General features: G+C 41.9%; 1 pseudogene across 1 annotated transcript in view; it reads left to right on the top strand.

Annotated features, from left to right (window-relative positions):
• Window positions 1-22,036, top strand: part of LOC308512384 (centriole and centriolar satellite protein OFD1-like) — a 134,088-nt pseudogene extending 112,052 nt beyond the window's left edge. Inside the window, exons 10-15 of the transcript in view lie at window positions 1,816-1,940; window positions 3,403-3,515; window positions 4,513-4,626; window positions 12,141-12,292; window positions 12,948-13,100; window positions 21,971-22,036. The product of the transcript in view is annotated as a centriole and centriolar satellite protein OFD1-like (transcript). The remainder of the gene's footprint in view (window positions 1-1,815; window positions 1,941-3,402; window positions 3,516-4,512; window positions 4,627-12,140; window positions 12,293-12,947; window positions 13,101-21,970) is intronic.
• Window positions 22,037-27,421: the final 5,385 nt, after the last annotated feature.

Genomic DNA, 27,421 nt, shown 5'->3' with positions numbered 1-27,421 from the left:
AGCCATGGGTCCAGAAATTCGGCAAGCCACTCCACTAGAGAGCTGGTTTCCGCCTGGCTTTCCCCCATGCCTTCCAAATTTATACTTCTTGTCCAGTGTATCCATTTATGTGTCAGCCCCTTCTCCAAATTCCTGAACCCTTGATGCAAAAAGACTGCGGCACCCCAGGCCACGCCATGTGGAGCTAGCTGCCAGGCCCCACCTCCGTGCACACAGCATCAAGTCTGCGCCCACCTGTGCACGCAGCCTCCTGATGATGGATGTGATGGGCATGAGGGCATTGCGGCGTGAGGGCTTAACAACCACATAAACTTATATTAGCATAGATAGATTGGGCCCTATAGTGGTTTTGCCACAGCCCTGGGAGTTCTGGGGCAGCATCCTTTAGTGAACCATGTTTGCAGTCAAATATGTGACTATCCATGCTGGGTAGAATAAATAAAGGTAATGAATGGATTTGCATCAGTTCAGGTAAAGTTTATCAACAGTGAATTCAGGTCTGCTTAGGCTTTGTTACCAAATTTATGAATATGATTGTGGATCGTGGGTTGTGAAATAATATCATGCATTAAGAAGGAAGGCCTAGCTCTGGCTAATTTTGTTCAGTGGTTAGAGCGATGGCTTGCAGACCAAAAGATGGTGGGTTCCATTCCTGTCAACCACATATACCTCAGTTGTGGGTTTTCTCACCATCTTTGGTTGGGGGTGCATGTGGGAGGCCAAGTTGAGGTGTCTCTCACATCAGTGTTTCTCTTCTCTCTCCCTATTCCTCTACTCTTCCCTTTCACTCTTCAATGGAAAATACATCTTTAAATGAGGACTAAAAAAAAGGCCTAAAAACAAGGTCTGTGAAGTTATAACTGGTACATAAAGCTCTCAAAAAAAATGCTAATAAATAAGAATTGGCTTCAGAAATTGTTTAGTGTGCATATTTGTTCTTATTAATACCTCTCTCTTCATTTAAAAAAAAATATCAAGCATATTTGAATTTTTTTTCCTGCTCATTGGTCACATTATTTTCATTTAGCCCCCAGCCAAAGCCATCTCTGTTTCATCATTCTGCCAGCAGATTTATGGTGTCTCCTACTGGTGAAACAAGCAGGGATTTCTTGAAAAAAATCATCTCAAACAGGAAAAGCTGATGGGAGAGACAGTTACACCAAGGATCATAAATCATCCAAATACAAGCACAGTTGTTTGCTCCCACATTTCTGATCTTTAGTTTGTAATCACACCAAGGCAAGAATGAAAGAGCTAGAGCAAGAGATTGATTGCTTAGAAAAAGCTTTCTTCGGTATTCTGTTGCTAGAAGCCCACTAGCATCTAAGAGTCTGCCTCCACTCATTTAGGTAAGCTTCTGCAGAAAGGGTTTCAGGACTTTCATGGTCCTTTTATCTGAGTACGAGTGAGTGAGCTGTAGAGAGCAAGAAGGAGGAGAAGTCTATGCTTGCTGTACCTGGGAAATCTTTAGCCTGAGTAGCTTCATCCTCACTGCACCTATGGTTGCCTGCTTACCAGAGACTTCTCCCCTGTGACATAACATTGTGGGAGGCAACGGCTTAGAGCAAGTTCAGCATTTTGCTTGACATGCAGACGTGTTCAGAGAATGGTAATCAATGGCTTTTCCCTTACTGCTGATTAGTTTTATTATTAATGCTGAATCCTTAATAATGTGGGTCAGTTATACATCATAGTCAACTATTTGCAAGGATAATAGAATTTCTTTTCAAATTAAACTCCTTAGGAAACATGTTGCTGTTTTCACTGTGTAATTTGTAATATTCTTGTCCTGATACCTTTTGCCCTTTAGGTCTGGACCAATCCCAGTCCTTTGCTTTTCCCAGTCCTTGTCCTGAAAGAATGCTCCCGCCTTCAGCAACTGAATCTAGGCACAGCCTTTCCATCCATTCACTCTCAAGCCTTCTGGAGCAGAAAGCCAAGTAAGTTCCACATTCTGATTGGCCCAGCCAAGTCTGGTTAGCTGAATGGCCCTGACTTTGCGTTGTTTTAAAGTGACGCTCAAGACCATGTGGAGTGTAGAATCAGATTGTAAGATGATGTGTAATCTTCAAGAATCATCTGAATTATTTGGGGAAAATTCCTTTTAGCAAATAATTAATTTTTCCTTGTTTGCTAAACCTGATGTGTACACAGTGCACTATGGTAGCAGTAAGCATTTTCATAGTTCTATGAATAGACTTGGTTTATAGAAATAAAAAAGCAACATACAAAATCTACAGAAGCAAATTCAGTTTATTTTTAAACTTGAAGTAGTTTCACACATTTTAATTTTAAAGTCCTTCAAAAAAAATAAGTCAGTTAAAAAATATTTGGGCATTTAGTCCAAACAAAAGTCTAATTTGTCTATTGAGATAAATACTGAATTGGTAGTGGGTTGTAGGGTCTGATTGCTGAAGTAGAATGGCGTATGTAGAAGTTGGGTGGCGGGTCACCCAGGCTGGGATTGAGGCGCATAGGAGACTCCTGTCTGTGCTTGATCCATATGGACGGCACTCTGACTCCTTAGTTCTGGGCTCCAGGCTGGACATCTGTCTGCATATTTTGATTCACTCCCAGTGTACAGAGTTGAAAACTGCCACATGTGTCCATCGTGGTCCTAATGCGTGTAATGTGCATTTATTTATATTGCTTTCTCATGATAAAGCCAAGAGGAGAAACAGCACACCCATGTGGGAGTTAGGGCACTTGGATGCACATGGGGCTTGTAGTTTTGCATCTTCAGCTGACTCATACTGATGCTGTGCAGAATTTGTTCTTTTCAAAAACGTTTTGTGGTTCTTGAAAATACAAAAGCATTGAGAGTGCCACATTATTTCTTGTCAGCAATATAATACCTGCCTCACAGTGTAAGGTGGTTCTGCAGAGTGCCCAAGCTAATGTCTTGATTACTTGGAATGATGCCAGTTGCATGGAGCGTGCCCAGTGCAGGACAGCTTTCATTTTCACAGAGCACAGTTCATTCTCTAGAGCAGCGGTTCTCAACCTGTGGGTCGAGACCCCTTGGGGGTCAAATGACCCTTTCACAGGGGTCGCCTAAGACCATCGGCAAACATATATATAATTACATATTGTTTTTGTGATTAATCACTATGCTTTAATTATGTTCAATTTGTAACAATGAAAATACATCCTGCATATCAGATATTTACATGACGATTCTCAACAGTAGCAAAATTACAGTTATGAAGTAGCAACGAAAATAATTTTATGGTTGGGGGTCACCACAACATGAGGAACTGTATTAAAGGGTCGCGGCATTAGGAAGGTTGAGAACCACCGCCCTAGAGCCTTTTCCAGGTCACAAAGGCTTTTCATAGCCCTGTGCTCTTGGTTTTACCTTATTACAACTTCACACTCATGAATTTTATTCTTTCAACCCAGTCTTTATCAAAGACAAACTGAAGTTCAAGACAGACATAAATTTTCAAATGTGGATGAACTATCTTTTGAGGATAATGAGGAATTTGGATCATCTTTTGAACGTAAGTTTAAATGTAAGTACCAGTTTTTAACAGTTGAAAATGTAGAAAGCTAAGTCTTGGTGAAATATATCCATTGTTAAATCAAAGGCCTTTATAAATTACAACATTTGTATTTTGTGATAAAAACATGGATACAGATGTATTACCTTTTTTATATCACAGATTTTGATGGGTCTATTTGAGTGTTACTTTTTTTTAATTTTCAAGATAACCAATAATTTCAAAGTTGGAGCTAAGCTCACAAGTGAACCCTTAACTTAATTTACCAAGTTTGGGATTGCCTCAGATTAAAATACCTGATTCTTAATTTTTTTTTCTTTTTATGGAATATGAAGATGCTAAGTTATTTAAGTTATACAGATTCTGATGACTGCATCAGATGTAGAAACCTCATTCTTAGTGAATGAGTGGAGGTGGAAGTATATTAGCTTCCTTATCTGAAAACTGGAGGCCTGGCTCTGGCTCTGCCTTAGATTGTTCTCTGGGAGCATACTGCTTAAGTATAAAATTAGGATATAGAAGTCAGTCAGCTCTAAGGTTCTCTCTAGCCTAGGAAATCTTTATATTTGTATATAATCTGTAGTTTTGCATTGTGAGCTTCATTGTCAAATCTGAAAGTACTCTACTTTGAACAGTTAAATGAAAGAGCTTAGTAAAATTGGTAAATTCTTTGCAACTAACTTTTTAACAATTTTGTTAAGGCTTTACTATCTAAATGGAGTTCATATAATGATCAGCAAGTCAGGTGAATTCTGTCACTTTCCTGTTGGGTTATAAATCTAGTTTTGGAAACAAATCTAATTCTTTTAAGTGTAATAACACTTTGAGAAGCAAATAGATTGTCAAGTGGTATGCTGAAAGTCTTAGGATTAATTCTGTAGGAAAAGATCTGGCTTGGTTGCTTTGGCTGAGACTTGAGCGCAGCCAAAGTTACCCCCATACTGCCCTGCCTTCTTTTGCTGTTGTTAAGGACTCCTGGGACACTCATTTGTACCTATTATAGATGCAGCAGACATGCCGATACAGTTTGAAGTGAATGGCCTCCATCCTGCTGGTGACATGCCTCTCTTGGGAACTGCCTTGGGTGCTCCTCCTGCCAGACCTATCTCCTCTCATTACCCAAGTAAGTTTTCCTTGGTTGTAACTACAGATAGTATGATAGCTACTAAATGCCAGCCTGTTCCTAGTGAGTTATTTCATTTATTGAGGGAGGACCTTTATAAGCATAAATTATTCAAAGTCTTAGAGTTGAGTATTGCCATTGTTAATACATTTCTGAAATAAATTTGAACATGTAAAGAGGAGAAAATTAAAGGAGTTGCTTCTCATTAATCTTCCCCAACAGTGGCTTTTTTTAAAAAAAATCTTTATTGTTGAAACTATTACAGAAGTCCCCTTCTTTCCCCCATTGACCTCTTCCAGCCTGCTCCTGGCACACGCCCGCCCCCCCCCACCCCCACCCCACACACACAGGCCCTCACCATCCCATTATTTGTGTTCACTCATTATGCATATATGCATACAAGTTCAATGATTGAGCTCTTCCTACCCACCTCCCCTCCCCTGACTTCCCTCTGAGGTTTCACAGTCTGTTCCATGCTTTTATGTCTCTGGGTCTATTTTTGTTCATCAGTTTATTTTGTTCATTAGATTCTACACATGAGGGAGATCATGTGATACTTATCTTTCTTTGACTGGCTTACTTCACTTAGCATAATGTTCTCCAGGTCCATCCATGCTGTTGCAAATGGTAAGAGTTCTTTCTTTTTTACTGCCACACAGTATTCCATTGTGTAAGTGTACTATAGTTTTTTTTATCTACTCATCTGCTGATGAGCACTTAAGGCTCATTCCAAATCTCAGCTACTGTAAATTGTGCTGCTATGAACATAGGGGTGCATTTATTCTTTCTAATGAGTGCATTGGGTTTCTTAGAATATATTTCTAGAAGTGGGATCACTGGGTCAAATGGGAGTTCCATTTTGAATTTTTTGAGGAAACTATACTGTTTTCCACAGTAGCTACACCAGTCTGCATTCCCACCAGCAGTGTACTTTTCTCCACATCCTCGCCAACAGCTGTCATTTGATTTCTTGATGATAGCCACTCTGACAGGTGTGAGCTGGTACCTTATTGTTGTTTTGATTTGCATTTCCCAGATGATTAGTTACTTTGAGGATTTTTTCATATGTCTCTTGGCTTTCTGTATGTCCTCTTTGGAGAAGTGTCTATTTATGTCCTTTGCCCATTTTTTAATTGGACTGTTTACCTTGTTTTTGTTAAATTGTATGAGTTCTCTATATATTTTGGAAACTAACTCCTTATTGGATGTATCATTGGCAAATATGTTCTCCCATGCAGTAGACTCTCTTGTTATTTTCTTTTTAAAAAAATACTTTTATTGATTTTTTACAGAGAGGAAGGGAGAGGGATAGAGAGTTAGAAACATCGATGAGAGAGAAACACCAATCAGCTGCCTCCTGCACACCCCCCACTGGGGATGTGCCTGTAACCAAGGTACATGCCCTTGACCAGAATCGAACCTAGGACCCTTCAGTCCACATGTCAACGCTCTATCCACTGAGCCAAACCAGTCAGGGCTCTTGTTATTTTCTTGATGGTTTCTTTTGCTGTGCAGCTGCTTTTTATTTTGATGTAGCCCCATTTGTCTATTTCCTTCTTAGTTTCCTTTGCCCTAGGCATTGTATCCATAAACATGTTGCTGTGTAAGATGGCTGAGATTTTGGTGCCCGTGATTTCTTCTAGGATTTTTATGGTTTCCCAACTTAAATTTAAGTCTTTTATCCATTTTGAGTTTATTTTGTGTATGGTATAAGTTGCTCTTATTTCATGTTTTTGCATATATCTGTCTAATTATCCCAACACCATTTCTTGAAGAGACTGCCTCTGCTCCATTGTATGCTCTTGCCTCCTTTGTCAAATACTAGTTTAGTATAGTGGTGTGGGTCAATTTCTGGGTTCTTAGTTCTGTTCCATTGCTCTGTATGCGATACTTGTACCAGTACCAGGCTATTTTGATTACAGTGGCTTTCTAGTATAACTTGATATCTAGTATTGTTATTCCTCCAACTTTTCTCTTTCTCAAGCTTGCTGCAGCTTTTGAGGTCTTTATTGGTATAATTTTTAGAGTATTTTTCTAAGTCTGTGAAATATGCCATTGGTATTTTAATAGGTGTGCATTGAACCTAAAGATTGCTTTGGGTAGTATGGACATTTTGATGGTATTTATTTCTGCCAATCTATGAACATGGTATATTCTTCCTCTAGTTTATATCTTCTTCTACCTCTTTTTTCAATGTGCTATGGTTTTCTGAGTATAGGTATTTTACCACTTTGGTTAAGTTTATTCATAAGTCTCAATTTTTTGTTGTTGTTGCAGTGCTAATTGGGATTGTTCTTTTATTTCTCTTTCTGAGCGTTCAATATTGGTATATAAAAATGCCATAGTTTACTGGGTGTTAATTTTATATCCTGTTATGTTGCATCCCTGTCTTCCTATTCTTAGGGAAAATGGTTTTAGTTTTTAGCCATTGAGTATGATATTGGCTGTAGGTTTGTAATATATGGCTTTTTAATATGTTGAGATATGATCTATTTCTACTTTACTGAAAGTTTTTATCAAAAAAGGGTGTTGGATTTTGTCATGCTTTTTCTGCATTGATTGAAATGATCATGTGATTTTTGAGTGTTGCAGTCTGTTAATGTGATATATCACATTTATTGATTTGTGGATATTGTACCAGCCTTGCATTCCTAGAATAAATGCCATTTGGTCATGATGTATGGTCTTTTTAATGTATTGCTGGATCTCATTTGCTAAAATTATGTTGAAGATTTTAGGGTCTGTATTCATCGGGGATAATTCTCTTTCTTTGTAGTGGCTTTATCTGGATTTGGGATTAGGGTAATGCTGTCCTCATAGAAAGTGTTCCTTTCCCTTGGATATTTGGAATAGTTGAGGAGATTAGGTATTAGTTTTTCTTTGAATGTTTGATAAAACTTCCCTATGAAGCCATCTGGACCAGGACTTCTGTTTGCTGGAAGTTATCTAATTACTGCTTCAATTCCATCAGTACTTACTGGCTTATTCAGGTTTTCTGATTTTTCCTGATTGAGTTTTGGAAGATTGTATTTTTCTTATTTGTCCATAGTCTGACAAAGCAGTTACCTTTTTGCTTAAGACAGTTCTTCAGAAACTATTCCATTTTGGGAAATCATAGTATAAAATTGAAATGGCGGTTAATACCCATATACATCTTCAATGTGATTGTAGTATGTTAATAATTCTTTGTTTCCTTCATGTCTTTAAAAAAAAATAAGGACAGAAGAACCTTTATATTTCAGTTTTCAGAAGAGCTGATGACATTGGAGGAAAACTCGTCATCAAACTTGTCTGGCCCACTTTCTCTTTCTTCTTACTGTCTCTAATTTACACACTTCCCTCCCCTGTGTGGAATCAGGGAGGAAAGCTCTAGGGGGAGATTAGAGCTTTGTCTCATACTCCAGCCAGATCTTTTTCTCCTTGAACTAAAGAGTTTAAGCCTCAAGCTTGAAAGGAGATTTCTTAAGTAAAACCACCTCTTGTTTTTCCAGTGTTTGGATGGGACTATCATGTTCAACGCCTCTTGTAAGTAGTTTCTTGGTTCAAGTCAGCATACTCAGGGAGATGAGGAATTGCCAAAGGAAAGAAGACTTTGAAAGGATTGTTCTCACTGATTCCAGGGTACACCATCCTGTAAAGCACTCATTCAGCGAGACTTCATTGAGAACCTTCACTTCATATATGAAAACTCTATCACCCAATATCACCTCATTGATTTAATTGTGAAAAAAGAAAAACAAACACCTCCTGTGTGCTGGGTGCTGGGCATACTGCAGTGGGACAACCCAAGCCCTTTCTTCATGGAGCTCCTAGTGGGAAAGTCAGCAGTCAGCTAGCCATCACCAAGACCTCTGATGGGATAGATACTGAGTAGGGGCAGTGGCCACCCAAGAGTGGCTGTGATAGGTTGTTTCGCAGAGACCTGGGTGAGTAGGAAATAAAAATAATACAATAAAGGAAACCAACTGAGTTCATAGGTGTTCTATCTCAGAGATAGAATGAAAATTATAACAATGGCTTTTAAAATTATTCTTAAGTAATGTTTACATTGATCATTGAAAAATTCTCTTATAATCATCATTTCCCCTCTTCGTTTGGATACAAAGGGAAGTGAAAAAATCCAAAACTTGATATCTTTGAGATGTCCAGTGGAAATACTAATTAGGTAGCTACAAAGTACAGTCATGCACCATTTAATAGCAGGTATATATTCTAAGAAATGTGTCCTTCGGGAATTCATTGTTGTGTGAACATCAGAGTGCACTTTTGTAAATCTAGGTGGTACAGCCTCCTGTACATCCAGGTAGCCTATTGCCCCTCCGGTGCAAGCACATACAGCATGTTACTGTACAAACAAAGATTAAATCAAGCACAGGAGAAAATGACGCCATCGAGAGATGTAATAAACATGAGGTATATGAAGTTGCTGCCCATATAACATGGGATGCTGTTTCACAGCACACTTTTCTTTATCATTAGAAAAAAAAAAACCACTATAAAACAGTGATTAAAAGGGTAGTGTAGTAAATACATAAACCAGTGACATGGTCCTTTATTATATTTATTAAGTATTAGGTACTAGACGTAGTTGTATGTGCTGTACTTTTATATGACTGGCAGCACAGTGGGTTGGTTTACATTAGCATCTCCATAGACACGGGAGTAATGCATTGTATTACATTACCATGTGGTGATAGCCACACCACTTAGACAGTAGTGATTTTTCAGCTCCATTATAATCTTACCAGAGGCCTGGTGCATGATTTTGGGGGGTCCCTTGGCCTGGCTGGTGAACAGGGCCATCTTGTCCACTCCTGATCGGGGCCTACTGGCAGGGGTGGGGTCGCGGGAGCAACCATGGGAAGTTGTCTGGTCATGGGAGCTTGGCTATGGGAGCACACTGACCACCAGGGAGCAGATTCTGCCTTGAGCATCTGCCCTCTGGTGGTCAGTGCACATCATAGCTACCGGCCAGTCTTAACCGTTGCTTGGACTTTTATATAGAGAGAAGATGGGACCACTGTCATATATGTGGTCTGTTGAACGAAATGTTGTTATGCAATTTACAGCAAAGATATAGTCCTTTTTTCTTCTTTATTGTTTAAAGTCAGCAACCAAACAGCATTTCTATTTTGAGATTGCTATTCCATGTGATAAAGTGATGGCATTTAGGTCTGCAAGCAAGAAGAAGATTGCATTTCTGCCTGTGAAAATGATCAACTGCCTCCTCTGGTATTTGAATTTCATGACCAGGAGTATGAGTCCGAAATGACTGTGTTGTTTCTGTCCTGTTAGCAAAAACCTTCAAAATCCTTTGGTGAACCTATGAATTTGTCTCTTAGCATTGCTGGGGGGAAAGTGTAGCCTACAAAAGTTTAGGCTCTTCCAGAGCCAGAGGAGAAAGGCAAGCATAGCCATCTGTGGGATTGACATTGAGTTAAACCTGTGACAGGTGAGGACTTTTGCTTTGAGCTACAGGGAATAGACAAATAAAGCCTGGAACAATAGATGTAGAACAAACAGATTCATGTGGTTGTGAGAAGGCAGGTACAAAATACTGTGTAAATGTGGTGGTGGAGAGGTGTCACTTTAGGAATACTGTTTTTCTTAGTGGCTGTATCTTGTATTCCTTAGCCAGAAGTGTGCTAAGGTTCCTTCTTATCCACAACCTCACCAGCACTTATTGTATGACTTATTAATGGTTGCTATTCTGGCTGGTTTGCAGTGGCACCTCATTGTCATTTTAATTTGCATCTCTCTAATAATTAGTGACATTGAGCCTATCTTCATGTCTCTTGCCATTTGTATGTTGTCTTTGGAGAAGTATCTATTTAGATTTTCTGTCCACATTTAATGGGGTTGTTTTTCTTTTGGTGGATTATCGGAGTACTTTATGTGTTTTGGAAATTAACCCCTTACCATATGTATTATTGGCAAATATGTGCTCCAATACAGTGGATTCCCTTTTCATTTTGATGCTGATTTTTTTTTGCTTTGCAGAAGTTTTTTTAGTTCAATGTAGTCTCATTTGTTCCTGTTTCTCAAGAATGTTGAGGCTAGGGGACCCTACCCCCCTCCCTATGTGGGAGTCTGTTCTGTGGTACTCTTTCCCCCTCCCTACTTTGGAGTCTGTACTTGTTCTTTAACAAATCTCCGCCTTTGCTATACCGAAGAAAAAAAAACACAAAAACAAAAACGAATGTTGTGGCTATTTTGGGGTCTTTTTCAGTGTTCTGTATCTCATTTGAATGTTCAGAACATTCAAATTTATATGCAAATATAAATTTTTTGCATATTTCTAGATCTGTGAAATATGCACTTGGCATTTTAATAGTGATTGCATTGAATCTAAGGATTGCTTTGGATAGTAGGCACATTTTAATGATATTAATTCTACCAGTCCATGAACATGGTATATTCTTCTGTTCGTTTATCTCTTTTTTCAGGGTCCTGGGCACTTGCTCAGTGGTGGGGTTGTGTGGGAGAGGTGGGAGGAAGTGAGTATTAGGTTAGGGAGAGATTGAAAGCAAAGCACAGAGCAAGGGAGGCACAAATATACCCAGGTAGCATGAGTCTGCTGCTGGAGGTGCAGTGTTCCCAGTGCAGAAGTAGTGTACTATTTCAGGTCAGTCCGGAAAGAAGGTGTGGACACCACCAGAGCAGAGACAGCAACAGAAATCCAGGTCTTCTTTTCAGGAAATGAAGGGTGCTGCTGATGGTGGTTGCTTGAAGGCAGAGAGACTGATGTCAGGGTGAGCACATTGATTAGGTTATTTCAGCTCAGCTGTCCAGGTAAAAGGTGAGAGGTAGTCTTATTGCAGTATCTGGGGGAGTTAGAGCCTGTAAGCCCTGGTGGATGAGTGAATGTAGTGTAGAAAGGCATGATAAAAAGGGACAGGAATGATAACTTCAGGTCTGAAGCTGATGCTGTGGGATTTCCAAGTGTTGATGGTAGGGAACTGGCCAGAAATGCGGATGAGACTCGGGGAGAGATCTGTGCTAGAGAAAAAGATGTGAGAATGATCAGGGCAGAGGTAATAGCTAAAACTCCAGGGCAAGTGGGAAATGTTGGTAAGATGACTAGGGGGGTTCAGGGGCGGGGTGCTGGTTTTGTACTAATTTTGTACTGTTCTGGGCGGGAGAGGCTCGATTGCTTTTGTGGGAATTAGGGGAAGAGTTATACAACTGCTGTATAAATACAGACTAATGTTTAAGTTAGAATCCTAAATAGAGAGTTACAACTGAGGATAGAGGCAGAAATGCAAGGCTTGCGAAGGGCAGAGTACAGAAGAAGGGGTGAGGAAGATAAGGAAATGTGTTGTGGCAGGAGGACAGTTGAAGTTGTTCATGGCAAGGGTGACTTGTTTTCATCTAAGTAAAGTAAAAGGCAGATGCTGTGCCAGGTGTGGGGCTGGAGGCTGCGAGACCATGAAGATGGATCAGCAGGCCAACACAATCAACTGAGAGTTGAGCTGTCTCCCTGGGCCTCTGCTCTTTATTTTCTGTCTCTTTAGGTGCAGATGAGAAAGAAGTTAGAGAAGAGAGTGAAGAAGAAAGAATATGGAACCTGCTGAAAGAACAGAAGCTGAGAGAAGAAAGAAGGCAGAATGAACAGAAAGCTTTGGAAAGAGAACGGAGAAAACTAGAAAAACTGGATCGAGAAAAGGTATAATAAGCATAGCTCAGTTCTCCATGCTAGTAGGTAACTTTTAAAAAGCTTGCTGCAGGCATCCCAATCCTCTCCTGTGCTTAAGCCCACTGAAAAGGGCTGTACATGGGCATAATAGGAGTCTCATAGGAAAAGGGAGCTTTGCAAGTCTGTGAGCATGCATTCTCATGTTCCTGAAAACACACTCGGAAAGGAGATGGACTCTGCTTTGCTGTAGAACTTCCCTGTGTAAGGGGTTTCAAGGTCAGCTGGCTAGGACCAGAAGAAACTGGGGGAGGTGGCTGCCAATCTGGTGGCTTCCTCAGGCTGCCCTGCCCTCCTCCCTCCTCATTGTCTTTGACTTTCTATGTCCTGATTCTGGTCCCAGGCAGATGGATTACCCTGCTACTTCTCATGCCTGCTGGACCTTACGTAGATTAATCTTCTGTATCATGTTCCTTGAATTCCTGGCTCATTTGATCTGGAACACAGACACTTTAGGCACAGTAATTCCTATTCTTCATTACATGATATATTTGTGCCACTTTGATAGTAGCAACGAATGAAACAGTTTTCTGTCATGCACATGTCACATAAAGAAACAGAGTTATAGTACTATGTGTTTTTAAAATGTATATGTGTATCTCCTATTTTGCTGGTCATCTATTTACAGCAGATTATTGAAGAGTCTTTCAAGACAGAAATGGAGAAAGAATTAGAAGTGAGTGCTCAGGAAATGAAAGACAAATCTGTTTGTGGTGAATATGCTTTAAAGAAATACATGCATATCACCCAAAAGGACCAAGACCTGAAGAAGGTGGATAAGGTACTGATGCTATGGACCAGTGGTCTGTATGTGAGGATGTGAGGGCTTCTGTGGTTTGTTAGAAAACCTTGGGACAGGAGTTGGAGACAAAAGGTAACAGCAGAGGAAATCCAAAATTCAAATGGAGCCTCAAGTCGTATGTATATTACACTTCTGACAAAATGTTATCTCCTTTGCTTGGGCCAAAGAGTGAACAGATCTTGATTGGTAAGGTTTGTAAAATTGGAGCTATCTCATTATTTTCAGAACAAGAATGAAAGTGCTATCAATGAAAAACAAATGGATTGGTACTATCTGAGACATGAATTCTATATAATAAAATCCTAATATGCAAATGGTTGAACCGCAGAATGACCAGTCATTATGATGGGCACTGACCACCAGGGACAGATGCTCAATACAGAAGCTGCATCCTGGTGATCAGTGCGCTCCCATAGGGCTCATGGCTGGCGAGCGCAGCGGTGGTGGTGGGAGCCTCTCCCACCTCTGTAGCATCGCGAAGGGATCAGTGGGACATCCCCCGAGGGCTCCCAGAATGTGAGAGGGTTCTGGCCGGGCTGAGGGACCCCCTGAGTGCACGAATTTCATGCACTGGGCCTCTAATATATTACATAAGTCTAGAATACTATGGCTATTGAGAATGCGCACAGGACAGTTAGAGTGCTTGCTAAATTTCACATCTAAAAGTCAACGTTTTGGACTCAAATTATATTTAGGCAGTCCTCGGGTTACGTTGAACTCGATGTATGTTGTTTTGCGGTTACATCACTATCTCCCATTTACAGTGTTAATAAAAAAAAGTTCCGTCATTTCGACATATGTACATATGTGCTTTGTTTTTTATTATCTGCCACAAGTAAAGGTCAGGAATTGTTATCTTGCTTTAATTTTTTTTTTTTTTTTACTCTTTCACTTCATTACTGCTGTGTATGTGCTCCATGTGAGTGATGTAGGTGATTCTATAGGTGGGTTCCGACTTAACGGGGAAAATCGCGTTATGTCGCGATATAACCCGAGGACCTACTGTATATTTCAAAAAGTTTTCAGCCCAACCAGCATGGTCAGTGATTGAGTGTTGACCTATGAGTCAGAAGGTCACAGTTTGATTCCTGGTCTGGACACATAACCCAGGTTGCTGGCTCGATCCCCAGTGAGGGACGTACAGGAGGCAGCCAATCAATGATTCTCATTGTTGATGTTTCTATCTCTCCCTCTCCATTCCTCTCTGATATTTTATTTTATTTTATTTTTTATTTTAGTATTTTTTATTGTTTTATTGCTTAAAGTATTATAAAGAGTATTACATATGTTTTTTCCCGCCCTTGACAATCCCCTGGCCTCGCTTACCCCCAGTGTCTTATGTCCATTGGTTATGCTTATATGCATGCATACAAATCCTTCAGTTGATCTCTTGTCACCCCTCTCCAGCCACCCAGCCCTCCCCGGCTTTCCCGCTGTAGTTTGACAGTTTGTTTGAGGCAACTCTGCCTCTGTATCTATTTTTGATCATAAGTTTATAATGGTCTTTATTATCCATAAATGAGTGAGATCATGTGGTATTTTCCTTTCATTGACCGGCTTATTTCACTTAGCATAATGCTCTACAGTTCCATCCATTCTGTTGCAAATGGTAAGAGTTCCTTCTTTTTTACAGCAGCATAGTATTCCATCGTGTAGATGTACCACAGTTTTTTAACCCATTCATCTACTGATGGGCACTTAGGCTGTTTCCAGATCTTACCTATGGTGAATTGTGCTGCTATGAACATAGGAGTGCATATATCCTTTCTGATTGGTGTTTCTGGTTTCTTGGGATATATTCCTAGAAGTGGGATCACAGGGTCAAATGGGAGTTCCATTTGTAGTTTTTTGAGAAACTCCATACTGTCTTCCATAGTGGCTGCCCCAGTCTGCATTCTCACCAGCAGTGCACGAGTGTTCCTTTTTCTCCACATCCACTCCAGCACTTGTGTTTTGTGGATTTGTTGATGATAGCCATTCTGACAGGTGTGAGATGGTACCTCATTGTTGTTTTGATTGGCATCACTCGGATGATTTCAGTGACTTTGAGCATGTTTTCATATGTCTCTTCGCTTTCTGAATGTCCTCTTTTGAAAGGTGTCTATTTAGGTCCTTTGCCAATTTTTTGATTGGATTATCTCCCTTTTATTAAGTTGTATGAGTTCCCTAGTTGGAGATTAAAAACTTATCGGTGATAACATTGGCAAATATGTTCTCCCATGCAGTGGGTTTTCTTGTTGTTTTGTTGATAGTTTCTTTGCTGTGCAGAAGCTTTTTATTTTGATGTAGTCCCATTTGTTTATTTTCTGTTTAGTTTCCAATGCCATAGGAACTGTATCGGTGAAGAAATTGCTTTGGCATATGTCTGAGATTTTGTTGCCTTTGGATTCTTCTAATATTCTAATGGTTTCTGGTCGTATATTTAAGTCCTTTATCCATGTTGAGTTTATTTTTGTGTGTGGTGTAAGTTGGCGGTCTAGTTTCATTTTCTTGCATGTATCTGCCCAATTGTCCCAACACCATTTATTGAAGGGACTATCTGGACTCCATTGTATGTTCTTGCCTCCTTTGTCAAATATTAATTGAGAATATTGGTTCGGGCCCGTTTCTGGGCTGTCTGTCCTATTCCATTGATCTATATGTCTGTTCTTGTGCCAGTACCAGGCAGTTTTGAGAACAGTGGCTTTGTAATACAACTTGATACCTGGTATTGAGATCCCACCTACATTGTTCTTTCTCAGGATCGCTGCAGCTATTTGGGGTCTTTTTTTATTCCAGATGAATTTTTTGAGAGTTCGTTTTAGGTCTGTGAAATATGCCATTGGTATTTTAATGGAAAGTGCCTTGAATTTATACATTTCTTTGGGTATTATGGACATTTTAATGATGTTGATTCTACCAATCCAAGAACATGAATATTTTCTGAATAGAGGTCTTTTACCTCTTTAGTTAAGTTTATTTCTAGGTAGCTTAGTATTTTTTGGTGCGATGGTAAATGGGATTGCTTTTTAAGTCTCTCTTTCGATAAGTTCACTATTGGTGCATAGAAATGCCATAGACTTCTTGGCAGTAATTTTGTATCCTGCTACATTGCCAGATTCATTTATTAAGTCTAATAGTTTTTTGATGGAGTATTTAGGTTTTTTTATGTATAATATCATATCATCTGCAAATAAAGACAGTTTTACTTCTTCTTTTCCAATTTGGATGCCTTTTATTTCTTCTTCTTCTTGTCTAATTGCAGTGGCTAATACTTCCAGTACACTGTCAAACAGGAGTGGTGAGAGTGGGCATCCCGGTCTTGTTCCTGTTCTTAGGGGAAATGGTTTTAGTTTTTGCCCATTGAGTATGCTGTTGGCTGTGGGTTTGTCATATATGGCTTCTATTATGTTGAGGTATGATCCTTCTATTCCTACCTTGCTGAGAGGTTTTATCAAAAATGGGTGTTGAATTTTGTCAAATGCTTTTTCTGTATCAGTTGATATGACTGTGTGTTTTTTTTCTTTCAATTTGTTTATGTGGTATATCATGTTTATTGATTTGCGGATATTGTACCATCCTTGCATCCCTGGGATAAATCCTACTTGTTCATGGTGTATGATCTCTCTTGTGTACTGCTGGATCTGATTTGCCAAGATTTTGTTGAGGATTTTGGCATCTATGTTCATGAGGGATATTGGCCTGTAATTCTCTTTCATTGTGTTGTCTTTACCTGGTTTTGGAATTAGGGTGATGCTGGCTTCATAAAATGAGCTTGGAAGTGTTCCTTCCTCTTTAATTTTTTGTAGTAGTCTGAGGAGGATAGGTTTTAGTTCTTCCTTGAATGTTTGGTAAAACTCCCCTGTGAAGCCGTGTGGTCCTGGGCTTTTGTTAGCTGGAAGCTTTTTGATGACTCTTCAATTTCTTCCATAGTTATTGGCCTGTTGAGATGTTTAGATTCTTCCTGATTGAGTTTTGGAATGTTGTATGTTTCTAGGAATATGTCCTTTTCCTCCAGGTTGTCTAGTTTGTTGGAGTGGAGTTGTCCATAGTATTTTTTAACAATCATTTGTATTTCTCTGGGGTCTGTTGTTATTTCGCCATTATCATTTCTGATTTTGTTTATTTGGGTCCTCTCTCTTTATTTCTTGGTGAGCCTGACTAGAGGTTCAACAATCTTGTTTATCCTTTCAAAGAACAAGCTCTTGGTTTCATTGATTTTCTGTATTGTTTTTTTTTTTGTCTCTATGTCATGTATTTCTGCTCTAATCTTTATTATCTCCTTCCTTTTGCTCCTTCTGGGCTTTCCTTGTTGCTCTCTTTCTTATTCTTTGAGAGGTAGTTTTAGATGATTTACTACCATTTTTTCTTGTTTGTTGAGATAGACCTGTAGAGCTATAAAGTTCCCTCTCAGGACTGCTTTCATTGTGTGCCATAGGTTTTGGATTGTGGTGTTTTCATTGTCAGTAGTTTCCAGGATGTTTTTAATTTCTTCTTTGATCTCATTGGTAACCCAATCAATATTTAATAACATGCTATTCAGCTCCTAAGTGTTTTTATTTCTAAGTGTTTGAAAATGTTGAGTTGTTTTTATTCTAGTTTATTTCTAGTATTATGCCCTTGTGGTCTGAGGAAATGCTTGGTATGATTTCAATCTTCTTGAATTTGGGGAGACTTTGTTTGTGACCCAGTATGTGGTCTGTTTTTGAATATGTCCGATGAGCACTTGAGAAGAACGTATATTCCGTGGCTTTGGGGTGAAATGTTCTGAAGATGTCAATTAAGTCCATCTGATCTAGTGAGTCATTTAGGATTGCTGTTTCTTTACCATTTTATTTATTTATTTATTTATTTATTTTTGTCTAGAGGATTTATCCAGTGATGTCAGTGGTGTATTAAAGTCCCCTACTATGATTGTATTGTTGTCAGTCTCTCCCTTGATATCTTCCAGGAGTTTTTTTTTTTTATGTATTTGGGTGCTTCTGTATTGAGTGCATATATGTTTATCAGGGTTAAATCCTCTGTATATTCAATCCTTTAGTATTATGAAGTGGCCTCCCTTATCTCTTATTATGGCCTTCACTTTGAGGTCTATTTTGTCAGATATAAGTATTGCTACCCCAGCTATATTTTCATTTCCAATTGCCTGAAAGATATTTTTCCATCCCTTCACTTTCAGTCTGTGTGAGTCCCTGATTCTGAGGTCAGTCTCTTGTGGACAGCAAATGTATGGGTCATGTTTTTTTTTTGTTTGTTTGTTTTGTTGTTTTTTTTATCCATTCAGCCACTCGATGTCTTTTGGTTGGAGCATTTAGTCCATTTACCTTTGAAGTTATTATTGAAAGGTACTTGTTTGTAGCCATTTCTATTTTTTCTGTGTGTTTTCTTTCTGAGCTTTTTATTTCTTCTTTTTACACTGATCCCTTTAGCATTTCTTGCATTGCTGGCTTGGTATTGATAAACTCCCTTAGCCTTATTTTGTCTGTGAAGCTTCTTATTTCCCCTTCAATTTTGAATGATAGTCTTGCTGGATAGTGTATTCTTGGATTCATTGCTTTGCTTTGCATCACTGTGTAAATTTCCGTCCATTCTTTTCTGGCCTGATGTGTTTAGTTGAGAAATCATATGATAATCTAATGGGAGATCCCTTGTATGTAATTTTCCGTCTCTCTCTTGCAGCCTTTAAGATTCTCTCTTTGTCCTGAACATTTGCCATGGTAATTATGATGTGTGTTGATGTGGGTCTTTTAAGGTCACCTTGTTTGGGACTCTCTGTGCTTGTGTGACTCTTTTTTCTTCCCCACCTCAGGGAAGTTTTCTGATATTAGTTCTTCCAATAGGTTTTCTAAGTCTTGTTCCTCTTTCTGTTGTTCTGGCACCCCTATTATTCGCATGTTGTTTCGTTTCATGTTGTTCCATAGCTCCCTTAGGCTCTCCTCCTGTCTTTTAATTTTTTTTCGCCAATTGCAATTCAGTTTGGGAGTTTTGCTTCCCTGTCTTCTAATTCGCTAATTTGGTCCTCCGCTTCTCCTAGTCTACTGTTGAAACTTTCAATGGTGTTTTTTATTGCAGCTATATCACTCTTCATTTCTTCTTGGTTCTTACATAATTTATTGATTTTTTTATCTGTTTCTTCTTGCTTCTTGCATAAGTTGTTGAGTTTTTCCTTCATCCGGTTTATGCACTCTAGGACCCTTAATCTGAATTCTTTTTCTGTCATGCATGCCTCGGTTTCACTTAGCTGCTTTTCTGGCGAGTCCTCCTTCTCTTTCTTTCGGGGGTTTCTTTGTGTACCCATGTTTGATCTCACCGACATATCTAGATGTTGAGTCATTCAGCGACTGCTCCTTGGGTGGCAGTGGCTCCTCGGGCTGTGGTTGCTCCTCTGGCGGTTATTGTAGCAGCTGCTCCTCAGTTGGCAGCAGCTCCTCTGGTGGGTGCTGTTCACAGTTGTGGTGGCTCCTCTGGCTGGTGGGGGGAGGCTTCACACACACAATCTGTTCCTGAGACAGAGGATGTGCTGATCACGAAGCTGCTGTTCCTTGGTTGGGGCTGGCTACGCACGCAGCTGCTACTCCTTGACCTGGGGCGGACTGCTCACGTGGCTGCTGAACCTTGATTGGGGGCTGGCTGCATGCTGCTGTTGTTCCTCTGTGGTGGGCTGCTTGTGGGGCTACTGCTCCTAGTATCGGCTGCTGCTCATCAGACAGGTGCAGGCTGTTGTGGCTCTGCTCCTCCGGTGCATGCTGTGTAGAGCTGCCACTCACCAGATGTGGCCGGTCTGCTCATGTGGTTGCTGTTTCTTGGACCGGGTTCGGCTGCCGCTGCTCCTCGAATGGGGCCAGGCCACTTGCAGAACTGCTGCTCCTCGGATGGGCACACAGCTGCTGTTCCTTGGATTGGGCAGGCTGCTTGTGCGGCTGCTGCTGCTTGGACAAGGGCAAGATGCTTGTTCAGCTGCTGCTCCTCGGACAGGTCAGACTGCTCATGTGGTTGCTGCTCTTCGGCTGGGGAAGCGGGCTGCTCACACAGCTGCTGCTCCTTGGATAGGGGCAGGCCACATGAGGCTGCCTCTCTTTGGCTCGACGCAGGCTGCTCACGGGGCTAATGCTCCCTGGACAAGAGTGCACCGCTCACATGTCTTTTGCTCACGTGGTTGAAAAAATAATGTGTACAGAAGTAGGAAATAAAGGAACAAACAACAAAAAAAGGAGAACAAAGAAAGAAGAAAGAATAAAAGCAACAAACAAAAAAAAGGGGGGGGGAACAAAAAAGAAAAACAAAAGCTAACAAAATAATAAATAAAATTGAAAAATTGAAATGTCATTCCTTTGGCTGGGTTAAGATCCCAGTTTTCTGGAATGTCTGTGATCTTCTGATATTTTCAAAATCATTTTTTTAAGAGTTTCAGAGAAATCAAAATCTACACTAATAAAAGAGAAAAATGGTAATTGGCGTACGGCACTACCCTTTTCATTGGGTAATCAGGGCTATATGCAAATTAACTGCCAACTGAGATGGCAGTTAACTGCCAACAAGATGGCGGCTAATTTGCATATGTAGGCACATGCAGGGAGGCGAAAGGGAAAGCAGGAAGAAGCTCCCTGCCACTGACAGTGATGGGAAACCCAGGGGGTAGCTAAGAGGTGGGGGGCAGTTCAAAGGCGGCCCTGGGGCCACCTTTGCCCTGCCCCCCAGCCATGATCTGAAAATCAGGCGCCTTTGCCACCCTGGCCAGTGATAGCAGGAAGTAGGGGTGGAGCCAGCGATGGGAGCTGGGCACGGTCGAAACTGGCAGTCCCGAGAGCTAGGGGTCCCTTGCCTGTGCCTAAAGCGGAGCCCATGATCGCGGGGCCGCTGCAGCTGCGGGTCCCTGCTACCCGAGCCGGATGCCTCAGCCAGAGGCGTCCTGCAGGGGCAGGGGCGGAGCCCGCGCGATGGCGGCGCCCCCCGCTGCCACTGCGGGTCCCCGCTGCCCGGGCCGGACGGCTAGGCCAGGGGCGTTAGGCCTGGGCAGGGGCAGAGCCTGCAACCACTGGGAGCTGGGGGTCCCCTGCCCAGGCCTAATGCTTCGGCCAGAGGTGTTAGGCCTGGGCAGGGGTAGAGCGGGGGATCACGGCGCTGCTGCCGATGCAGGTCCCCGGTGCCCAGGCCGGACGCCTCGGCCAGAGGCATCAGGCCTGGGTGGGGGGCGGAGCCGGGGATTGGGGGGATATGATGGTCCCCTTGCCCAGGCCTGAAGCCTGGGTCAGAGGTGTCAGGCTTGGGCGAGGGGTGGAGCAAGCGATCAGAGGGAGATGGGGGTCCCCTGCCCAGGCATGATTCCTGGGCCAGAGGCCTCAGGCCTGGGCGGGGGTCAGAGCCAGTGATCGTGGGGAGATGGGGGTCCCTTGTCCAAGCCTGACACCTCTGGCGGAGGCGTCAGGCCTGGGCAAGGGGCTGATCAGGCGATCGGAGGGTGATGGGAGTCTACACCTCTGGCCGAGGCATCAGGCCTGGGCAAGGGGCAGAGCCAGCAATCGGAGGGGTCTGGGGGTCCCCTGCCCAGGCCTGACGCCTGGGCCAGAGGCATCAGGCCTGGGCTGGGGGCAGAACCAGTGATGGGGGGAAATGTGGGTCCCCTGCCCAGGCCTGACGCCTCTGTCAGAGGCGTCAGGCCTGGGCAAGGGGCCGATCCTGCGATTGGAGGGTGATGGGGGTCAACGCCTGAGGGCTCCCAGTATGTGAGAGGGGGCAGGCTGGGCTGAGGGACACTACCCCCACACACACACCCGGTGCACGAATTTCATGCACCGGGCCCCTAGTTGTTTAATAAAATTAATACATTAATACACCTCTAATTTCAAAATTATTCTTTCTCCTCTTTTCAGAGCTCAATAAAGAGTGTCAGAGAAGACTCACAAGTGGACAAGCTGCTCCCTAGTGATAAAGATTAAAGGTATGCTTTCCCCAACATTGTGTTCTTATGCAAATCATTCATCACATTGCTGACTTTGTTAGCCCAAGAGCATTGTTCATATGTTGAGGTCTGCCTCTAAGAAACTATTGAATTAATCAAAATTACTGACTGCCAAAAGAATCTTTTACATTTTGAAGTTATGATATGGCTACTGATTAGGAAAGGAATGAGAACAATAGAAAGGTCCCCTAATGAACTGACAAGAATTTAACAAATTTTTAAAATTTTTGTCTTTCTCTAATTTAGTTTCACAGGGCTGTCTCATGAAGAACCAGATGACTTCTGGTAACCACCTGTGTTGCCCAGCTTTTTTCTCATGTAACACAATGTAATAAATACAATTCTCAATAAAAAATGTTTGTTTAATACAGGGTGGTTTCTTTTTCATCATTTAATTTGGTACTCTAGTGTATAAAATTAAAAATAATCAGAATTCCTCATACTTAGACCTTTCATTACACTAGAATGAGCTGTTACGTGTTTTTTTCCTCATCTTTGTGTTAGATATTTCTTTGAAAATCATGTTATTGGTCAAATTTCCGGACTGCATTTTGGTCGTTTCTTCTGTGTTCCTTGCTCTCCAGAGTTGGGCTATTGCCTGTCAAACCAGAGGCCATCTTCCCCAGCACCATCCTTCTGATTTGTCCCTCAAAATAAAGACAAAGGTTTTTCATTCTAGGTGCCAGAAACAGCGTAGTACACTGGGCTTTATTTCTGACATCTTTGTCTTGAGAATGAACCCAAACCCTGAGAAGAAAAGGTAACAGTTACTGAGCACTTACTGTGTGTCAGGTATTCTTTAAACTTGTACCTGTATTAACTCACTTAATGCTCATATCAGCCATATGAAGTGTGACTGCCTGCATTTTATAGATTAGGGAACGTGGGACACAGAGGTTAGAGACTTGACCAAGGTCTTGTGACCATCCAGTTGTGCAGCCAGGACCCAGGTGTCTAGACCAGCATCGCTGCCTCTAGCCTGGGCTGTGCTGGAGCTGCTTCTATGGAATACATCCCAGGACTGGGAATGGCTCAGCCCCTAGAAGCTCTTCCAGAATGGCCTTTAGAAAATGCACTTCACCCAAATCCAGCCTAACACAGGAAGGATTTATCTGGTCAGTCCTTCCATGAAAATCCTGGAGTGGATCATCTTCCTTTACAAATACAAGCTAAGCTGAATTGTTTTTGCCATTAATACTTGTCTAGCCCTTGAGTTCTACAACAAAATGATAAGGCTTTTTAGTGTTATTCTTTAGGCTTTAAGAAATTTATCTTTGAAGTATTTTTAATCCTTGACAATATGTTTTTCATTTCTTAGTTTTTTTAATTTTAGAGACGGGGACAGAGAGAGACATCAGTTTGGTTGCCTCCCCTACGTGCCTGACCAGGGATCAAATCTGCAACCTGGGTATGTGCCCTGACAAGAAATCAAACCTGTGACCTTTTGGTGCACTCCAACCAAGTGAGCCACACCAGCCAGGGCTATTGAAAAATATTTTGGAAAGTAATTGAAAGAATTTAAGCACTATTTTTTTTGTCACAATTAGCATAAGCAAAACATTTACTCATGTTGCCACCAAGAATTTGACATCTCTTGCAACAGCTCTTAGATAACATTATTTTTCTTCCAGCTTTATTGAGATAAAATTGACAGAAGATTGTGAGTTTAAGGTAAGGTATATAATGTGTTCATTTGGCACACTACTGCAGAATGTTTGCCACCATGGAATTCAATGACACCTGCATCATGTCATATAATTATCAAATATTTGTGGTGAGAACATTTAAGACCTACTCTCATCAATATTCAATTATACAACATAGCATTATAACTATAGTTACTATAACACATAATAGATTTCCCAATCTTACTCATTCCCTAACAGGGAGTATATGCTTTTTGGCCAACATCTCTTTTTGCCCACTACTCAGCCTCTGGTAAACCCTTACTTTAGTCTCTGTTTATATGAGTTCTTTTTAAGATTCCACATATAGAGATTTAGCATTTGTCTCTGTAATTTATTCACTTAGCATACGAATCATCCGTGTTGTTGCATATGCGAGGATTTCCATGTCTTCTCATGGCTGTGTTTCTAGGAATTTATCCAGGATGTTCAATTGTTGGCCTATAATTGTTCATAGTAGTCTCTTACACACACCCACACATATTTTTCTCCATTCATCCCTTATAGACACTAGGCACTTAGGTTGTTTCTATATCTTGGCTATTGTGATTAATGCTGCATTATATCTGCTAACATTGGAGTGCAGAGTCTTCAGTATTCTGTTCTCATTTTCTTTTGATAATACCCAGAGGTGGAATTGCTGATCATATGGTAGTTCTATTTTAAATATTTTGAGGGACCTCCATATTGTTTTTCATAGTGGTTGGACCAATTTACATTCTTACCAAGAGTGCACAAGGGTTCCCCTTTTCTCCATATTATCACCAACATTTGTCTTCTTTATGATAGCCAACCTAAATGTGTGAGGTTATAGCTCATTGTGGTTTTGATTTTGCATTTCCCTGATGAGTGATTTTGAACACATTTTCATGTACCTGTTAGCGATTTGTATGTTTTCATTGGAAAAACGTCTTCAATTCTGCCTATTTTTTGAATTAATTGTTTTTTGTTTGTTTTGGCTTAGGTGCATTTTATTGGTTTTCTGTCAGAATCCTTCTACAAAAGGGCAAAGTTAAAATCCAAGTCCCTAATAAGGCAGTGAGAACCCTCCCCTTTACCCAGAGCCCTCCACCCTTCTCATGTTCATGGAGGTGGAGAGGGGGCTAATTCCATCCCACTTAGTGGGCTCCGTTAACGTCATAGGTAACATACAAGTTTTACATTTGTCACAGACGTGTTAGAAACCCCAAAAGGGGAAAGACCTTCCCCCTAACTCACCCTGCCCCTCAACCCCACCCCTCACACGTTGGTCCTGGCTGCAGGAGCCTGTCGTTAAGAACTGGTGCCATCCAGCAGGAGTTCTAACCCCAAGAAGGCCGCGGCCAGGTTATAATCCAGGAACATCCGTCCTCCAGCAGCACTGCGGAGCCCAGCACCATCTCACTCCCGGAGGCCGGCTATGTGCAATCTGGGCCAGGGAGAAGCCGAGGATGGGCAGGGAGAAGCCGAGGATGGGGCCGTGTCCGGGAGCTGGTGCAGGTAAATGCAGTCAGACTTGAAGGGGCAGCGGTCATTCCCCCGCGCAAAGTACCAGCATCGGATCTGGCTGGTCCGAGCCTTGAAGTTCCTGATGATTTGCACCTTCTCTGCCCCCCTCACTCACCCAGAATTTGTGGGGGATGATGTAGCTGGAATAGACACGGCACTGGGGACAGGCCTTGATGACATTCAGCGGGAAGTGCTGGCGGCTCATCCGCCAGGTGCTCAGGCAGCCCAGGCAGTGGGCTTGTGTGCAGTTGGGCAGGATGCCGAAGATCCGCTTGCCCTCCGGCTTGTCCCACACCTTGTCCATGCAGATGCCACACACGACATCGCGGCTGTCTTGCTCCCTCGCAAGGTCCGTGCTCTGAAGTGGGGCCAGAGCCCCTGGGCAGGGTCTGACTTAGGCCGAGACTTCTGGGAGTAGCCGTGATCTCCATCAGGTGATGTCAGCCACCAAGCTCCTCATTCCGGCTGGCCAGCCCCTCGAGGCCAGGCTCCGTGTCCCAGATGGCCTCAGCCTCGGCCTCAGCCCCTCCCCAACTCACAGCCACTGTGGGCAAGTAGGTGGGCTCGGAGCCCCTGCGGGTCAGCCCCAGCGGGAGTCCTGGCTGGGTGACAAGCGGCTAGGAATGGCGGCGGCCCCCACTGCAAGTGGCCCGGGGGCTGCGGGTGCTGATAGCTGCAGCAGTCTCCATGGAAGCAGAATCCTCGCTGAAGTACCTGCAGTCCTGGGACGCCTTCCTGTCTTGAGCAAAATGGCAGCTGGATCCCGAGTGATGGGCCCGTCAGGTAAAGGTCCTGAATGGCCACTGGGAGTGGGGTCTGTCCTCCTCACCATGGCTGCCGCCACCGCCACCGCCATCCAGCCCTGCAGGGTCCATGCCAGCTGTAGCTCCTAGTGCCTGGATTAATTGTTTTTAATGTGTTTTGCTGTTGAGTTGTATGAAAGGGACAGAATATATACTTTGGATATTAACCTCTTATCATATAATAGTAGATGAATTGTGAATACTTCCTCCCATCCTATCTAGTTTGCCTTTTTATTTTGTTGATGATTTTCTTTGCTGTGCAGAAGCTTACTTTGATGTAGTCCCACTTATCTGTTTTGGCTTTGTTAGCTTTGCTTTTGGTCTTAACCCCCCCCCCCCAAAAAAAAATAATAATAATTGCCAAATCTGTTAAGGAGCTTGCTTATGTTTTGTTCTAGGAATTTTACTGTTTCAGGTCTTACATTCAAGTCTGTATTCCATTTGGAGTTGATTTCTGTATAGGGTGTAAGATAGCGGTCCAATTTTTATTCTTTTGCATGTGCCTACCCAACTTTCCCGATAAAATTTGTTGAAGAGACTTCTTTCCTTATTGTACATTGTTGGCTGCTTTGTCATAACTTAATTGACCATATAAGCGTGGATTTATTTCTAGGATCTCCATTTTGTTTCATTGATCTATGTATATTTTTATGCCAATACCATACTATTGATTACTATATCTTTGTAACATATTTTGAAATCAGAAGTGTGATGCTTCCAATTATGTTCTTAACATCATTTTAGCTATTCAGATTTTTGTTGTTTTGTGATTTTATACAAATTTTAGGATTTTTTTTCTATTGCTATGAAAAAAAATGACTTTGTAATTTTGATAAGTGTTACATTGACTTTTTAGATCTCTTTGGGTAATATGAACATCTTACCAGCATTCTTCCAGTTGAGCATGGAATATTTTCCATGTATTTGTGTCTATAGTTTCTTTTATCAGTGTCTTACAGTTTTCAATGTATAGATGTTTTATCTTTGTTAAATATACTCCTAAGTATTTTCTTATTTTTACTAGAGGCCCAGTGCACGAAATTCTTGCACTGAGGGTCGGGAGACCCACAGCCCAGCCTGCCCCTTCTTATAGTCCGGGAGCCCTAGTGGATGTCCTACTGACAGGGAGTGAGCCTAAGCCACAGTCTGGCAGCAGAGGCTCGGAGCAGGCCCTCTGTGTGTGTGTGTGTGTGTGTGTGTGTGTGTGTGTGTTTGTGTGTACGCTGGGGGCCTGCCCCCAGCCACACTGCTGAGGATTGGAGCAGGCACCCCTCTGTGTTGATCTCTCAGGCTCCTGGCCGCGGCTGCGTGTTGTTTCCTCCCTTGAGCGTGGCCAGGGTAGGGGGGAAGCTTGGCTTCCTCCATCACCGGGGGCAACTCAAGCCT

Source organism: Myotis nattereri (genome assembly GCF_964212035.1).
Source record: "Myotis nattereri genome assembly, chromosome: Y".
Taxonomy (NCBI): domain Eukaryota; kingdom Metazoa; phylum Chordata; class Mammalia; order Chiroptera; family Vespertilionidae; genus Myotis; species Myotis nattereri.
This window is presented reverse-complemented; position numbering and strand designations above follow the sequence as displayed.